This window comes from Papaver somniferum, chromosome 11 (genome assembly GCF_003573695.1).
Source record: "Papaver somniferum cultivar HN1 chromosome 11, ASM357369v1, whole genome shotgun sequence".
In the NCBI taxonomy this organism is placed as follows: Eukaryota; Viridiplantae; Streptophyta; class Magnoliopsida; order Ranunculales; family Papaveraceae; genus Papaver; species Papaver somniferum.
In genome coordinates, this window is record NC_039368.1 from 6308165 (window position 1) to 6324419 (window position 16255).

At 35.0% G+C, this 16255-nt stretch overlaps 1 long non-coding RNA gene across 1 annotated transcript; it reads left to right on the forward strand.

The window, feature by feature from the left end:
* Positions 1-275: 275 nt before the first annotated feature.
* Positions 276-3197, forward strand: LOC113320183. The gene is made up of 3 exons (XR_003345948.1): positions 276-1725; positions 2413-2456; positions 2979-3197. It is a non-coding gene; the product is annotated as an uncharacterized LOC113320183 (long non-coding RNA).
* Positions 3198-16255: the final 13058 nt, after the last annotated feature.

A 16255-nucleotide genomic window follows, 5' to 3' on the forward strand; every position in this document is an offset into this window, starting at 1 on the left:
TTAACCAATAATAACTTGATTAATTTAACACGGACGTTAATTAATAGAAACTAATCTAAAAACGATCTAGTTACGAAGTTAATATTGTTAAATAGAACTCAAAAAGTTATGCGAGATGGACTACTCGAACGTGTCATTCGGATACAAGACAAAGAAGTCATCATCAGATTTATTTGAAGGCAAAATGATCTTTTTGCAGATAGTCCGACCTGGGATCCCCTTAGAGAGGCGATTATGTGTAGTAGTATCTATCCTTGGTCTTATCTTCACCAACCGGGAGGATAAACTCTCATTTCTATTCTTTATTATTTTTTATTCTTCTTCCTCCTCCTCTTTCTTTCTTCCCTGTTCTTCTGTGAGTGTTTTGAGTTCACGAATTAGTGGTTCTGAGATCGTGGGGAGATGATTCATATCAACTAACGACTGTTACTGATGGTGTTGATTAGAATAGGTGATTCAGAGTTAATGAAAAGGTGAATCAGAGAGTCGAAATTAGGGTTTTTAGATTCAGTTCTAATCTGAAGATCTAGAAGATGAAATATGGAACTATGGTTCGTTGAAGAATAATGGGTAAATGTTCAATCGATGTTTTAGAGTGAAACCAGTGATGAGGCGGAGAATTTGGGTTAGGGTTATTGCAAATTCAATTGAAATTCAAATTAAGGTTTCGTGGAATTGTTTAGAGAAGATGTAGAAGTTGAAATTTAGAGTCTGGGGGATTGAATTGAGATGGGTTTCACTCGAATTAGAATATAGGGTTATGATTTTATAACTGAGACTGAAAATTGGAAGTTATGATGAAATTAAGGTTTGTTCTTGAGGATTTGGGTCAGTAGAAGCAGAAGAGTTATTCTGGTGGCTAGATTGATTGAGACAGGATGGATGTTTATGGTGTGGACTGATCTTGAAGTGAATTACATTGAGGTAATTGCTCTCTGAGTTTCTTTAGTAAAGTTATGCAATTTTTATTGTTAAATTCATTAAATTGTCAAAGAACTGGGAATTGGGATATGAACAATATGTATTGAAGTTGAAGTTGTAATTAGGTTTTATGCATAATCACTTTCACAGGGGATTTGTATTGTGTGGAGATGTAATTGTGGATATGGCTAATGGGGTGAACTGGAGATGGTTTTGTACGTGTGTTTGTGACTGCATGTGTTTGGGGTTGAATTGTTGGTAAATTGTAGCAGTGCATCTGGAGTCAGAACTTTAGCTGATGATGTTGAAGATGAACTTGTAAAGCAGAGAGTATTGTGTAATTCTGCAGGTGCTAGTGGTCGAGGATGTTTGAGAAGGACTGAAGAGAATTTGAGTGATTTCAGGAATTGGGTTGTAGTTGGAGTGAAACTGCAGTTATGGTGGTGTTCATTGAATTGTGTTGTTGAGTTGCAGTTAAATGGTGGATGAAATAGACGCAGGGGAGATTGATTTGGTATTGTATGGATTACAGGGAGGATAAATGAGATTGTTAATGTGGAGTCTTAAATGGATTGAAGTTCTTTTAGATGATTGTTAGGATTTCACATAGATTGTAATGCATATATAAGTTAAGATATGGTGGAATTGTGTTGAGATTTAACTAAAGTTAAGTGTACTGGAATTGGAGTTGTGTTTGAATCAGTTGTGTGAGTTTAATGATGAGTGTTGCTCAACTGAGAACAATAGTAGTTGTAAAGCAATTTTGGCAGTGGCCTTAGTGAAAGCCTGCAACTGCAGATTAAGGTAAATAGATTTGTATTTCAGATTGAGTTATGAAGCTACATTTAAATGAATGATTTGATGTTTATGTTTAGTCTAGTAGAATTGAAGTGAAGATGAAATAGAGTGTTTGTCTCACTAGTTTAACCTTAGATGACTCGGTAAACCCTTTGACCTGAATCAGTCTTGTCAACTGAGTAGACTCACCGAGTTCCCTGTCTAGACCAAAATTGACTCAGTTGACCAATTCTTGTTTGATTTTGACCTTGACTATTGTCCTGACCTTAGACGTTGACTGTTAGAGACCCGTTGACCGTTAGAGACTGTCAGTTGACCAGATGGACCGGGCCTTAAATTAATGGGTCGGATTAGTGGACTTGGGCTTAAGACCAATTTTCTTATTTAGATGTTTAAAAAAAATATTTAGATGTTTTGGACCTCTTATGATCCGAAGTAGCTTTCGATCTCTTCTACAAAGCTATAGATGTTCACAAGATTTATCTAGTGGACTATAGAACCAACCCAAATCAATTTGTAAACCTTAGATATGCTAAAGATAGATAAATAAAAGATGTAGAACCTTAAATAGGCTTAGAACCATTAGAAAGACTTGTATGATTCTTGTGTGAGCCTTTTGGCTAGATTCTTAGACTTCCTATGTGATTAACAGTTAGTCTATATTAACAACGATCGATTCAAATGATGAACCAGTGGATCGTGGATCTCGAGGTAGGCGTGGCTTGTCATCAAAAGAGGTGGGAATACATTTGACTCTTTTGTAACCATTATTGTTTCTTTTACTAAAGTCTTTGTTTAATAAACTCATGCATTGTCTGATTGTACATTCCATGCTTTACTTAGTTGCATTTCGATTGTTCTGTTGATCCTTTGAATTTTTCCAAGATTTGGAAAGGACCTATAATGTTTTGTTGTCAATATGAATTGGTATGGGAAATGAGAATTTCCACGTGTGGTATATAGGATACGGTCCTTCACATTTATACCTACGTGAATTCAGCTTTTATTGTTTAGAGTGGGTCATCATGGTCTTGGTGATATCAATAGCTATTGAGTGTGGTTAGCACGAATATTATACATTGTTTGAAGAAGGAGTTTGTCCATATACATGTTTGTTTATTTCAGTGACTTGGTCACTTTTAAATGTTTGGGAAAACATTATTGTTTTCCAAATCTTGCCATGATTACTTGAAAGTTAAATGTTATTCCTACTGGGCACCCTTTTTAGGGATGGTGTGCTCACTCATTCCCACTTTCAGTTTCAGAGACAAATCAGAGTTGCGCAGCAAAAGCTCCAAGGAGTTGACTCCGTTAGTTGGTTAACTTCTGATATGTTTATTCTGTTTTGTAAACCAAATGACTATTGTATATGTATCATTTGAGTGGAGTTCTTGTATATAAATTTCAGAGCGAGGCTAGTTTTGGGTTAAATTTTGTAGAAGATATCTTAATTGGATATTTAAGTACATGTTTTAGATTTTTAACGCCTCTTATTTAGTTAATCTCTTGGATTAGTCAGCTGCTAGCTTAGGGGGCGCTACATGCCTGCTCTGATACCAATTGAAAATACGAGGGTACCCAAATATACCTCAATCTAAAAGTTTTCCAGCTATAGGTCCTTTCTCCGAAAGTGATTGTCTATGGACTGAGTCGAGAAAATACAACGAATCGGTTCACACTTCGTGTGATCGTCTATGGATACGAGATCGAGATAATACGACAACAAGTTAACTTGTGTGATTGACTATGGATACAAGATCGAGACAGTACACCAACGAAGTATGATTACTTGATAATAGGTTCGGACCTAACCAAACACTATAGGATTGCTATCAAGTAATTAGGAATTAACGTTTGTGTATTTTACTTCTAATTATAATAAAAACAATTATAATTGCTGAAATAGAAAAGTAAAAGATAGCAAGATTTTGTTGACGAGCCAACCGCAAATGCAGAAAAACCCTGGAACCTTGTCCAGAATTAATCCGCCATACAAAATATAAACCAACTTCGTATAGTTGAGACCAAGCAACTAAACCTATAGTTCACCTAGTTCCCTTAGTATCCCTGCCCCTCCAACTTGCAATAAGTCATGCACTTGGAACAATTCCTTTGGTTAGTATTCCAAACAGTAAAGGAACAACAAATTTGTTCGGTAACAACTCTTTTCAATCAACGTGATATGAGTTTGACAAAAGGCTCTTCCGTTTAACCCAATAAACTCCTTTGTCGGGTTCTTAAATCAATCTATTTAACAACTACCAAAGTAATTGTTTAGACTATGCAATCAATAGTATGAATCACAAAGAAATATATTGATGCCGATCTACACAACTAATTAATCCAATCTATCAAAAGATAAATCGATTATAGTTGGATCCCCAGCCGATCAAGTTTTGTGCACACCAAAGATTATGAACTCAAATAAGAAATCTTCTTTGTCTTCAGATCTTCTTAGATCTTCAATAAGCATCTGCACACAAACAAATTGAATCTATTGTGATCAATCACACACAGAACGGAGTCTTTTAATGATGGATTATCACAAGACGTCTTTAGATCTACAAACAGTCTAAAGATCCCCGTCGATACTTCGATCTAGTTTGAGTGAATCTTATATCAGGAGAGAAGATTCTCAAGCATAAAAAAACTAGGTGCAATCAAAGTTCAACAACCATTAGTCAATCAAATCAATCGAAAACTTATAATAAACTGCAATTATCTAGTTTCCCACCAACGGTACTCGTAGAGCTTCTCAATCCCAAAGAAGTCTTTAAAACGAGCGGTCGTAAGAGATTTCGCCTAATTAGGGTACTTTCCTCTACGAATAGACGGCTCCACCAGTAACAACACAACTAAGTAGTTTTACTGGCTCTGAGGATTAGTTTTCTCGAAATGCAAACTTCAATATTTATAGATCAAGGAAGTTCGGACACCAAGGAATTTCCAAAACCGAATATTCTCAAAGATATGCAATAAATTCCCAAATCGGTTTTCATAATTCCTGGAAATGCTCTGTCCAAATATTGACCGAAATCTCAGTAGAAAATCTCCAATTAGTAAATGCACATTACCAATTTTTATTTTCTAAATATATGCATTTAATTGATGGAAATTAAAAGCATATAAAACTAAAAACCATAATTAAAATATTCTCAATTTATTTCGATCCGGGATTCTCCTTTAGTTATTAAGGAATATCTTTGAACAATAATAGATAGGAACTACTGCACATGTTCAAAGTATGTCAACATCTTTAATTTGTAAATCCTTTTTCATATTTACAATCTTGGAACCGATTTGCCACACTTCCAAATGAGCTTAGAATTGGTTCATCTGATTTCCAAGAACTATGTGATTGATCAAAAACATTCAATCTCCATTAATGGGTTTTACGGTTCTACCAAACACAAGTTCAGTTCTACCTCGAGTGTCTACTAGTATAGGTCACACTAGTTTCCATAACATGGCTAACTAAGTACCAGGATCGGTTACCACTATTTATGGTACATACTTGTGATCGGTTGCACAAGTTATAGGATCGGTTGCACCAATAACTAAAAACTTGTTCACCTACTACAAGGATCGATTACACATCTTGTGATTAGTCCCACCAAGTTATAAGATTGGTTACCGAATGACTAGGAATGGTCATACCAATTACAAATATCGATCATACCATCTCAAGTGATTGCTTAAGATTGGTTTCACTAATCAAAGTCCTACCGATACATAAGTCAGGCGTTGTGAATAGTTTTACCAAGATACATAAAACATACATATTGGTAATCCAAAGATTGGTAATGAATAACAATACCAATAAGCCTAGCGATTTCCCTTTCGGTTCATAAAATAAGTTTATGAATTGTACTTCCTTTAAACGAATGTAAAATATTGTTTCCTATGACGAAATCTTCACCCATACACATAAACACAATAGCATTCATACGATTATGTGGATGTCTTATATACGAAGTTCAAAAGATATGCGTTATACTTTGTATTATAATTCCTTAATACTACGTCTAACTAGAGTATAATCATTCACAGCTTTGCAGTTATTTTTTCAATATAACACGACTTGAAATATACGTTAGGAATGAAATAATTCAAGTCAAAATATTACTAACCTCAAGAGGAAGGATGATGTCGTCGTTGTAGTTATTTACTTCTTCGCATTCTTCAAGTCTTCGAGTAATACTTGTATGTTTCATATCCTAATAACTTTCTGGCTAACCTATACGAAGTTGACTGTGGTAAATAATCAAGCGACTCTTTAAATGAGTTTTGATTCACTAAAATATCACAACCAAACTTGACATACCAATGCTTGGTGGGTTCAACCGAGCTATGCTCTAATTACCCTTACATAATTAGTGTTAATTATTATCATTAGATTTCATTAATTAGGAATTTTTAAGGATTGGTTAAAAATTAAATTATTAGTGGTAAAGAAATCAAATTTATGTGAGAGAGTTGAGATTTTGAGAGGAAGAAGAAGAAGTGTAAAAAAAACTTGGATTTTGAGATTTTAGTGATTAGAAGTGCCAAAAATGTGTGAATAAAATCATAGGTAGACTTCTATACAAGGTTTAATGTCCTTTTTATAAGTTAAATCTGTCAAAAATTGAATTTTTAAAACCCAGGTCTACTGACCAGATGAACGGTTCGGCTGATAACTTGTCAGTCGAACCTCTGTTTTTTGAAAATATACCTAGGTTCGGCTAGCAACTTGTCAGCCGAACGTAGGTATATTTTCAAAAAACAGAGGATCAGCTGACAAGTTATCAACCTAACTTCACTCTGTAACTGACGAATTTAGGTACGGCAGATTTGAACAAAATCTAGCAAAGTCGCATCAGCCGAACATAGTTTTTCTCTAAATCATATACTAGGTTCGGCTCAAAATTGATATTTCAAGATCAGCCGAATTGATCTTCTGAAAATTCAAAACGAAGAACAAGGCTAGGATCGGCTGATTCGAATAAAATCTAGCAAAGTCGCATTAGCCGAACATAGTGTTTCTCTAAATCATATACCAGGGTCGGCTCAAAATTCTCAGTCGTACTGATCTTCTGAAACCCTAATTTCATCTTTGAAATCATATTCTATCGATCAAAAAAAATAAAATCAATCAAAAACAAGATGGGTTTATTACAAATACATTCTAAAATACATCTGAGAGCAATTGAGATTTAGATTTCGCACTCCAACATCGTTCACTTCGATCGTGTTTCCTTTGCTTAATTAATTGCTTGATTGAATTGGAGTCCGAGATGTTTAAGTTTAAAGGTTATTTTAAATTGGTTTCTGATTTTAGGTTGTTGAGGATAAGGACACTCTAATAATTTAATTTGTTTAAGGATATATAAATAATTACACTACTTTTAGACATCCCTTATAAACCCACTATATGTGGGATAATGAATGAGTATGCCTCAAAACAGGTTTCTTTATCGGTTACAAATGGACAATGTCACGTTGTCCCAAATAATCTTCAAATATGGGAGTCGGGTAGGTAGCCCACTCCACCACATATATGCTAGGGAAATGGCAGGTGTATTATGAAATGAAAAAAGTATGGAAGACTTGCAATTTTTATACTTGGTTATGGCCCAAAATTCTCCGAGTTGCTTGTTCACAAGCTTAAAACTTTTGGGGCGTGCGGCAAATAGTGGGATCTCTCCCCTGAACATGTTGCTTGCTCTAATGTTTGTAGGCTTTGCACCCTCCAAAATATGCTAAGTTGTATGATAGCATCTCCAACAGTGGATGCTAAAAATCCTATGTGAAGTTTTTATTTAGATCCTTATTTATGGGGTTTTATACATGTGGGAAAAATAACAATGTCTTGTTCATGTACCATCTCTAATGGTGCAGAGTCTTATTTTTAAGATTAGTTTTTTGGATAAAAATAAAAATGTTCTCTTTTTTCCTATCGGTTTAGAAAAACTTATTTGGTAATAATAATTAATAAAGTTGTTAAATTGATGACATGAAGGTCATTCTCAAGGTCTAAATAAGACTTTTTATAAGACCTTTTTATTTATTTTCACACCCCTCCTTTTTCATAGGACCTACTATTGGATATGGATTTATGGAAAATGGGGTTGTAAAATCCTACGTGTCATGAAAAATAAATAATTTCACCCTCTATTGGAGATGCTCTGAAGAGGGTGAAATGTTGTTACAATTACTTTCGATTTTACATCTTCAATAATTGGTCAACTTATATGGACCTGTGCACAAGAGCAAGGGTTCAACAAAATAAATAAAAGACTAAATGGTAAAGAAACTAAAAGCGTTCAAAATGTCAACAATTCATGATGTTACGTTTTGATTCCAATAACCAAATTTAGCAAATTGTGAAAATGATCGGGTGCATATTGGGTGAAGACTGTCATAGAGATGTTAAAGTTGAATAAGTTGATTGTTCTACTAGATTTTGAACCTTGAATTCATTGAGTGAGATTATAGTCGGAGTATAATTCACTCAATCCGCTAATATTGAGGAAAACATAAAGAAAAATGGGTCATTTGTCCAAAACCCGTAAAATGTGGGAGTAATGGACTTCTAAAATATAGGTTCGAGTGAAAAAGACACAAAAAATTTAGTCGTATATACCGTTTAATTTAAATTCTATTCTTTATCGTATCATTTTCTCTTTCCTACATATTTTCGCTTTTCAATTTAAAATTAGTTGCAAGAAATCTCTTACCTTCCGAAGTATATTTAGGATTCAAGAGAGATTATTATAATTGGAAAGAGCTCAAGAATCTCTATAAAATAAGATCCATTATTAATATGAAATTGGAAAGAGCTCCAAAATTTAAACCATGCCGAGCATACATTATGCCCCCAGGTGTAACCTGGCCAAAATTAATTTCCTATAAAATTATGCGTTATGCACCCAGGTATAACTTGGCAAAAATTTATTTTATATAAAAACATGCATTATGTATCCAGATGCAACCTGACCAAAATTTATTTTCTGTAAGAATATGCATTATGCACCCAGGTGCAACCTGGCCAAAACATTTTTCCCATTAGAATAAAAAAAATATATTAATTGTACATTGTGCACTCGGGTGCAACCAGCCAAAACCTTGTTTCCCATTAGAAATTACATTATGCACGCAGGTGCATCTTGTATCCTAGTAATCACCTACAGTATATTATACATAAGCAAAATTATTAGTTCATGATCTCGAGCAACAAATCCACCGCCATTACCATTACATTCACCATCAAAATATCAAACAAAAACAAGTATTAAAGAAGAAAAATAAGAGGGACAACAAAAAATTCAAAAACAATATACATTATGCACTCGGGTGCATCTAGGACAAAACTTGTTTTTCTTAGGTTTATCCTGGTTTTCACTATAAATATATTATACACAACCATAATCCCTTATTCATGATCTCAAGCAATAAATTGAACAAGAAGAAACATACCTATGTTCACCATTGTCTCGGTGAATTCTTATATGTGTAGAAGGGTATTACAGTAAGTAATAAAGAAGTATTCGGGAAAAGTACCGACCAAAGATATTAAAAAAGTGTTTTAAGGAACCGTTGGTTATTTGAACTGTTTCGCTTGTCTTATATAGACCCGGGAATTTAAATTCAAGAGTTAATCAACCAAAAAACTGAAATCTAAATCAATCGAAAGCGCATAAGCCGTTGGTTGTCGATTAATCTTGTCGAGTTGATGCCAAATGTGGAGTATTGTCCCTTTGGGGGAAAAGATAGAAAGGTTAAATTTTAAGGAAAAATGAAAATCCAAACTTTGAAAATTTTATTTTTTCATTTAAAATATTGCAATAACTTAAACAAGGGTAGTCAAATTTTGAGTTACAGTTATATCTTTAATTCAAATTTTTCTTTTACAACATCGTTGCACATCAACCTGAAACATACTTGGATGGGTGCTTTCTATATAAGATATGAATGGTTGGCGACCTAACCCAGCAACATCCGCAACATTAAAAATATGTCAAAATAAGCATAAAAGTATGAAATCCAACTACAAGGCTTGAAGACTAACAATGTAATTGAACCCTTTCTTAAATCCAACTTTATCCACTGTAGGTTTTAGTTTTCTCCAATTTCATAGCTTTCATTTTCTCCTACCAGAACTACATATCTCATCTCACTTGATCAACCTTCTGAAGATGCGGAACCTATATAGAAATGCTTGGTCATATGAAGAGGAAAAAAACATTAAAAATATGTTCAGCTCGTCAACTTGTTATATATTCGGCAATTCATGCATGCCTAGAGTTTTCCTCATTTAGTTCATGGATAAGAGTAATAATTAACAAAATAAAAATGAAATGGGCGCAAAATGCTTTAGTATCACATCAATAAAAAGACTAGATTATAAATGTAGAAACGCCCGATAGAACATTCTAGTTTTTAAAATATGAGAGTCAAATAAGTTTCCCATTGGTTGGATTTGATCCAGCAGAGTTACGACCAGAGGACATATATGAAATAGAGATTTAGTTTTTCAAATAATTGCACCTATAGAATCTAAGATGATTGTTGGGATTTCTTTTTAAACCTTGTTTGACATTTCAACAAACTTATTTCTTTTCTTTTTTTTAGGATTCAAAATTTAAAAATGGAATGGTAGTTTAATGACCGAGATATGTAATTGCATTAGCCAGAGAAACATTTGTTGTACGCACAAAATCGTGAGATGCCAAATTCTGATATTTAAATACCTGTCTTCTTTTTTATTATTTGTAGTATCTTTTTTTGGATAAAATTTTGCAATTCAAGTGTTTTCAACCAAACCATTAACAATATCAATCTTTATATATTAGTTAGACAACTATAATGATGATAACTTTTTTTTTGGTTGATCTCTTTTTCTGACTCCCGCCATTTTATTATATAATAGGTTTTGAGGTTGTGATTTTTGAAGCTTTAATTATCTTGAATTTTCCTCTTTAATATTATAACACCCTAAAATTAAGCTACTTAATAATCTAAAAGATGAATGTACATAATAAGATATTAAGCGTCTAAATTATTTATATAAACATCAAATTAAAGATTTGTCACAAATCTTAACCCAAAAATAAATCCTCTATGAGAATATATATAAGAAACATCTCTCAAATGATACATATACAATAGTGAGTCGATTTTTAAATAAAATCGAATTTATTAAATTGTCATGGTGTAAACTAACATTCAATCAGATTTCCAATCTAATTCAGATCTTCAAATCCTGAGCATTCGTCTTCGCGAACACTACTTGATCTGTCCCTCAAACTAAAACCGGGAATTGAGTGAGCACATCATATCGAAGGGTGCCCTGAAGAAAAAAAATACAAATTCGAGTAACCACTAACATGCTACACAGTTGTACTAAAAAAAATGAATAAACATCTTTTATACACATCACACAACATAAGATCACTCCAACTTCATACCCCAGACATTGCCTTCCTAAACAATATCTATGAAATATCATCCCCATTATGACTTACAGAAATGACGTTAGAAATAACTTAAATATATGTTATCCTAACCTAGCCCTACTCAATGGAGAATAAAATTTGAAGATAACTCCAATGTCAAATGATGGCATGAATTCAGGTACCACGTGATATCTTCGTAAAATGAGTACACCTAATGACGTCAGGTTCAAAGTCTAGAACATGTAAAAAAGGTTTTGATTACTATGACCCGACTCCGCATAGCAGTTTAAAAAAGGGCATTATCCTCACCATGAACCTAGAATTCCTTTCAAAAGTAAGATCATAGTAACCTAATTATACTACTAAGACGAAAAAACATAATAAGCATGTGAACAGTTGATAGACGCATTTATGTGTCTAATATATCTCAATTGTGTATAGTGTTAGTGCTCGATTCTATACTTATTTGGTTATTTTATTTATTTGTAGGTGTTTTTAGAAGAATAAGGTTTTGCGGAAAAATTGGCTAAAAATATGGCATTTGGACCTCTGTAGATAGCATACCGGAAGCTCCCCAGAAGTGTACCGGAAGTACCCCAAAAATAGCTCGGAGGAACCACGAAAAAGTGCGGAAAACATCCCAAAAGAATTTCTAAAGGCACTCCTAAGTTGGATAAGGGGCACCCCATTTCAGGGCATGTGCTAAAGGGACACCATAACTGGATTAGGGGAGGTCAGTTTCCTTCTCAAAATTCAAAACAGAAACTGGCGGGAAAAATGGCAGCAGCGAAGAACAGTTTTGAAAGTGGAATTTGAGCGAGTTTTGAGGAGATTCAATGGATGTATTTGGTACGTATGGACTCTAGAAGACATAACATGCCTGTTGCAAGCAATTAGACCCAACCAATTGGGATGGATAAGCCGGAAGAAGAGATCAAAGTCCAGGCAGAGAGACGTGTCCTGTTGTTCACTGTCGAAGATTTTGTGGAGATTTTGGGAGACTTTTACGCTGGATAATCATGTATTTGGTCCTGTTCAAGTCATATGAAGAGTTTGGTGGCTATTTTATAGCTAACAGACGCGTACAAAGCAACAGAAAAGAGATGTTCCCAAATAACATGTGATACACCGATGTGTCTCGTGGTTACCCCAAAATATTGGGGATAATCCCACCCTTAATAATCATGACACCAAATTCCAGTGCCAGTGCCATTTAAATTATATAATATTGAAAGTCAATTCCAATTCCATCCCTAATAACTTATTATAGGTCACGTCTATTTCCACGGAACTTATTTAGTAATATTGAGCGTCAATTCCACGCCTAATATAACACCACATTTCAGTGACGACATAGTGAGAATCTGTGGAGAACACAGGAACTCCTCACATGGAGGCCAGATAACGAATATAGGGCAACATACTCGTTCAATTTTCATACAAACATGCTCAAAAACATCAAATACTCGTCATGCTCGGAAACTAAAAAAAAACTTTAGAATTACAAGATATTCACACGTAATTTAATGATTACAAGAAAGTTACAAAAGTTCCCACCTGTTTGATGGAGAACCACGCCTACTTCAAAATCCCCAGATTTATAAGTTCCTATCCCCGGTCTTCATCACCATTGTCCTTATCATTTAAATTTGAAGTGATTTCATAGCTTACATTATGTTCTCCATAATGTCTTTCCTAACATTCCACTATCTCTTTTGTTGGATTTATATAGAAGTTCTATGTCCAAATTAGTTATGGAAGTATTAGGAAAAAGGGTTGGAAGACCGGAACAGTCTTCGGAAATGTGATTGTTTGAATTACAGTCAACGGTCAACGTCACATCAAGGTCAAAGGATATAACATCCAAAGTCAAGTCAACTGGTCAAAGTCTGGTCAAGTCCCGGTTAAGTCAAATGTTAACCGTGTTAGGGTCTAGTTAGGAAACTGAATCAAATCGGGTCATATACTGGTCATCAGGTCAACACAGTCAGTTATACAAATCAAGTGAATAAGATTCAGTCAGATATGCTGAAAGAAACTGACTAAGGTTATTGCACAGGTCGTTGACTGGATAATGTTTCTAATGCGCCAACATGGTGCAATACCATGCATGATGGTACAATTGTGGTGCATTACAAGTTTACTGTGATGCATTTCCTAGTTTTACAATGCAACACAACACTACAGTCAATTCGCATGTAATTCATTCATCACTTCTACTACCAACCGAAGCATTTATCTCTGTAAATTCTTTCATTTCATTTGTCATCTCCAAGATCGTGTGCTCATCAGCCATTACCACCTGCAATTGCAACTTAAATTCCTTCCCTTCACATAAACATAACACTTTCGTTCCAATTTGAAACACTCATTCACCAGTAATTTATCATTCTGCAAATTTAGCACACCGCACCATTTCAACTGTAGTCTAATCCATGAGCTTCTTGTCAGGATTTACTTAGGGAATCACTGACAACCGCGGAATAACGGATCTTGAGATATTATGATGAATAATAAGTAAACCAAGCACAAGCAACTATAATAATACGAGAAATATAAATCAACTCACAAGACACAAGATTTATAGTGGTTCGACCAATACATACAACGTGTATATATTTTCTACGTCCACTTTGAGCCGCACCAACTCAAATCCACTATGAAGAAAAACGATTACAACATCGTGTGAATCCCAGCAAACCCTTGGTTACACCGCAATAATTTCCGAGACGATAACCTTGTCTCTTGTTCCTCACCAATATGCTCTCACAGCGAAACCCTAGCTTTATCCCTAAAAGTTATACAAGAAATCTCTCACTGATCTCTTAATCGTTTTCTACGCAATACAATTCTACAAAGTCTAATTACCTATTTATATAGGTTACAAACTTGGCCACCAAGAATTATAACGGGTTTAGGAAACCCCTTTCCTAAAATATCATGGCTAACTTTAGGAAATAATTCATTAGTCTTCAATTAACTAACAATCTCCCACTTTGAAGACTCATTGATTATCTTCAATTTTTATTTTCTTCAACTTTGGATTGACGGTGCTAAAACATCTTCATGTCAGTGCGGCTCCCCTCCCAGATCCTCATTCTGAGAGACCAACTAAAGCCTTGCAGAGCTTTAGCTTGTCTGATGTAACTCCCTTGGTAAACATATCCGTCGGATTCTTAGAACCAAGAATCTTCTCGAGATTCAACTCTCCTTCTTCTAAGAGATCCCGAATGAAATGATAAGTGATATCTATATGCTTCGTCCTAACATGATAGACTGAGTTCTTAACTAAATGTATAGCGCTTTGATTGTCTCTAAACAGAACACTATCTCGTTGTTCCTTTACCAACTCATATAACAAACCTAGTAACCAAATCATCTCCTTGCTCGCTTCTGTTACTAATACGTACTCCGCTTCCATAGTAGACAATGTCACCAACTTCTGTAAACGTGAGTTCCAACTCACTGCATCTGACCCTATAGTATAAACATAACCGGTCATACTTCGCCTTTTATCTACATCACCTGCGAAGTCTGCATCCTCATAACCCCTCAAGATAGAACCACCTTTTCCATAACACAATGTTATGTTTGTGTTACCTCTCAAATACCCTTTGTGTTACCTCTCAAATACCTGAGAATCCACTTCACAACTTCCCAATGTTGTTTTCTTGGGTTTCTTGCATATCTACTCACTACTCCCACTACATGTGCAATATCCGGTCTCGTGCACACCATAACATACATTAGACTCCCAATCGCCGAAGAATATGGTACGTTATCCATGTACTCCTTTTCTTCATTTGTCTTCGCACACTGCATACTTGAAAGACGAATTTGACTTCCAAGTGGAGAACTAACTGGTTTAGCATTCTTCATATTGAACCTTTTCAACACTCGTTCAATATATTTAGCCTGACTAAGCATAACTACACCCTTAGCTCTGTCTCTTATGATCCTCATACCAAGAATCTGCTTTGCTTCACCAAGATATTTCATAGCAAACTCACTTGCTAATTGTTTCTTCAAATTCTCAACTTCTTGTAGAGATGTTCCGGCAACCAACATATCATCCACATACAGTAATAGTATGATGTAGTCAGAACTGCACCTTTTGAAGTAACAACAATGATCTGCATTACACCGTGAGTAACCACCTCTATGCATGAAGTTATCAAACTTCTCGTACCACTGTCTCGGGGCTTTTAAGCCATACAAACTCTTCTTTAGCTTGCACACCATCTCTTCCTTGCCTTTTACTATGAATCCTTCTGGCTGCTTCATGTAAATTTCTTCATCTAGGTCACCATGAAGAAAAGATGTCTTTAATCCAATTGTTCAAGGTAGAGATCTTCAGAAGCCACTAGACTTAACATTACTCTGATAGTAGTCATCTTCACAACTGGAGAAAATATCTCGTTGTGATCAACACCAGGTTTCTGCTGGAAACCTTTCACAACCAACCTCGCCTTGTAGCGAATTTCTCAATTTGCTTCATATTTCATCCAATAAACCCACTTGTTATGCCATTCTCATCAAGTGAATTCATCTCATCCTCCATAGCAAGTTTCCACTTTCCTGAATCATCAGCCGCTAGTGCTTCTTTAATATCTTCAGGTTCACCTCCATCCGTAAGTAATAGATAATTCAGAGCATACGTTGGGTTCGGTTTCGGAGTTCTTGATGATCTTCGTACTTCTTGTGGAACTGTATGAGTAACTCCTACTGCAGTAGAAGTCCTTTCTTGTACTTCTCTACCATAAGCAACACCGTGTCGTTCTTGTACCACACTTTTTCCAGAAACATCATCAGTATCGATATACAACTCCTTATCGACGTTGCTTGATCATACATCTTCAACTTGTGTTTTATTCAGGTCCTTGTACAACTCATTCTCATTAAAAGTGACGTCTCTACTTCTAATAACTTTGTGACCCTCGTGGTACCAAAGTTTATACCCAAAAGCGTCATTTCCGTAACCAAGAGATATACACTTCTTTGCTTGAGCACCTATCTTAGACTTCTCACCGGTACTAAGATGAACATAACCAACACAACCAAAAACTTTCAAATATGAAAGATTTACCTTTTTGCCGGTC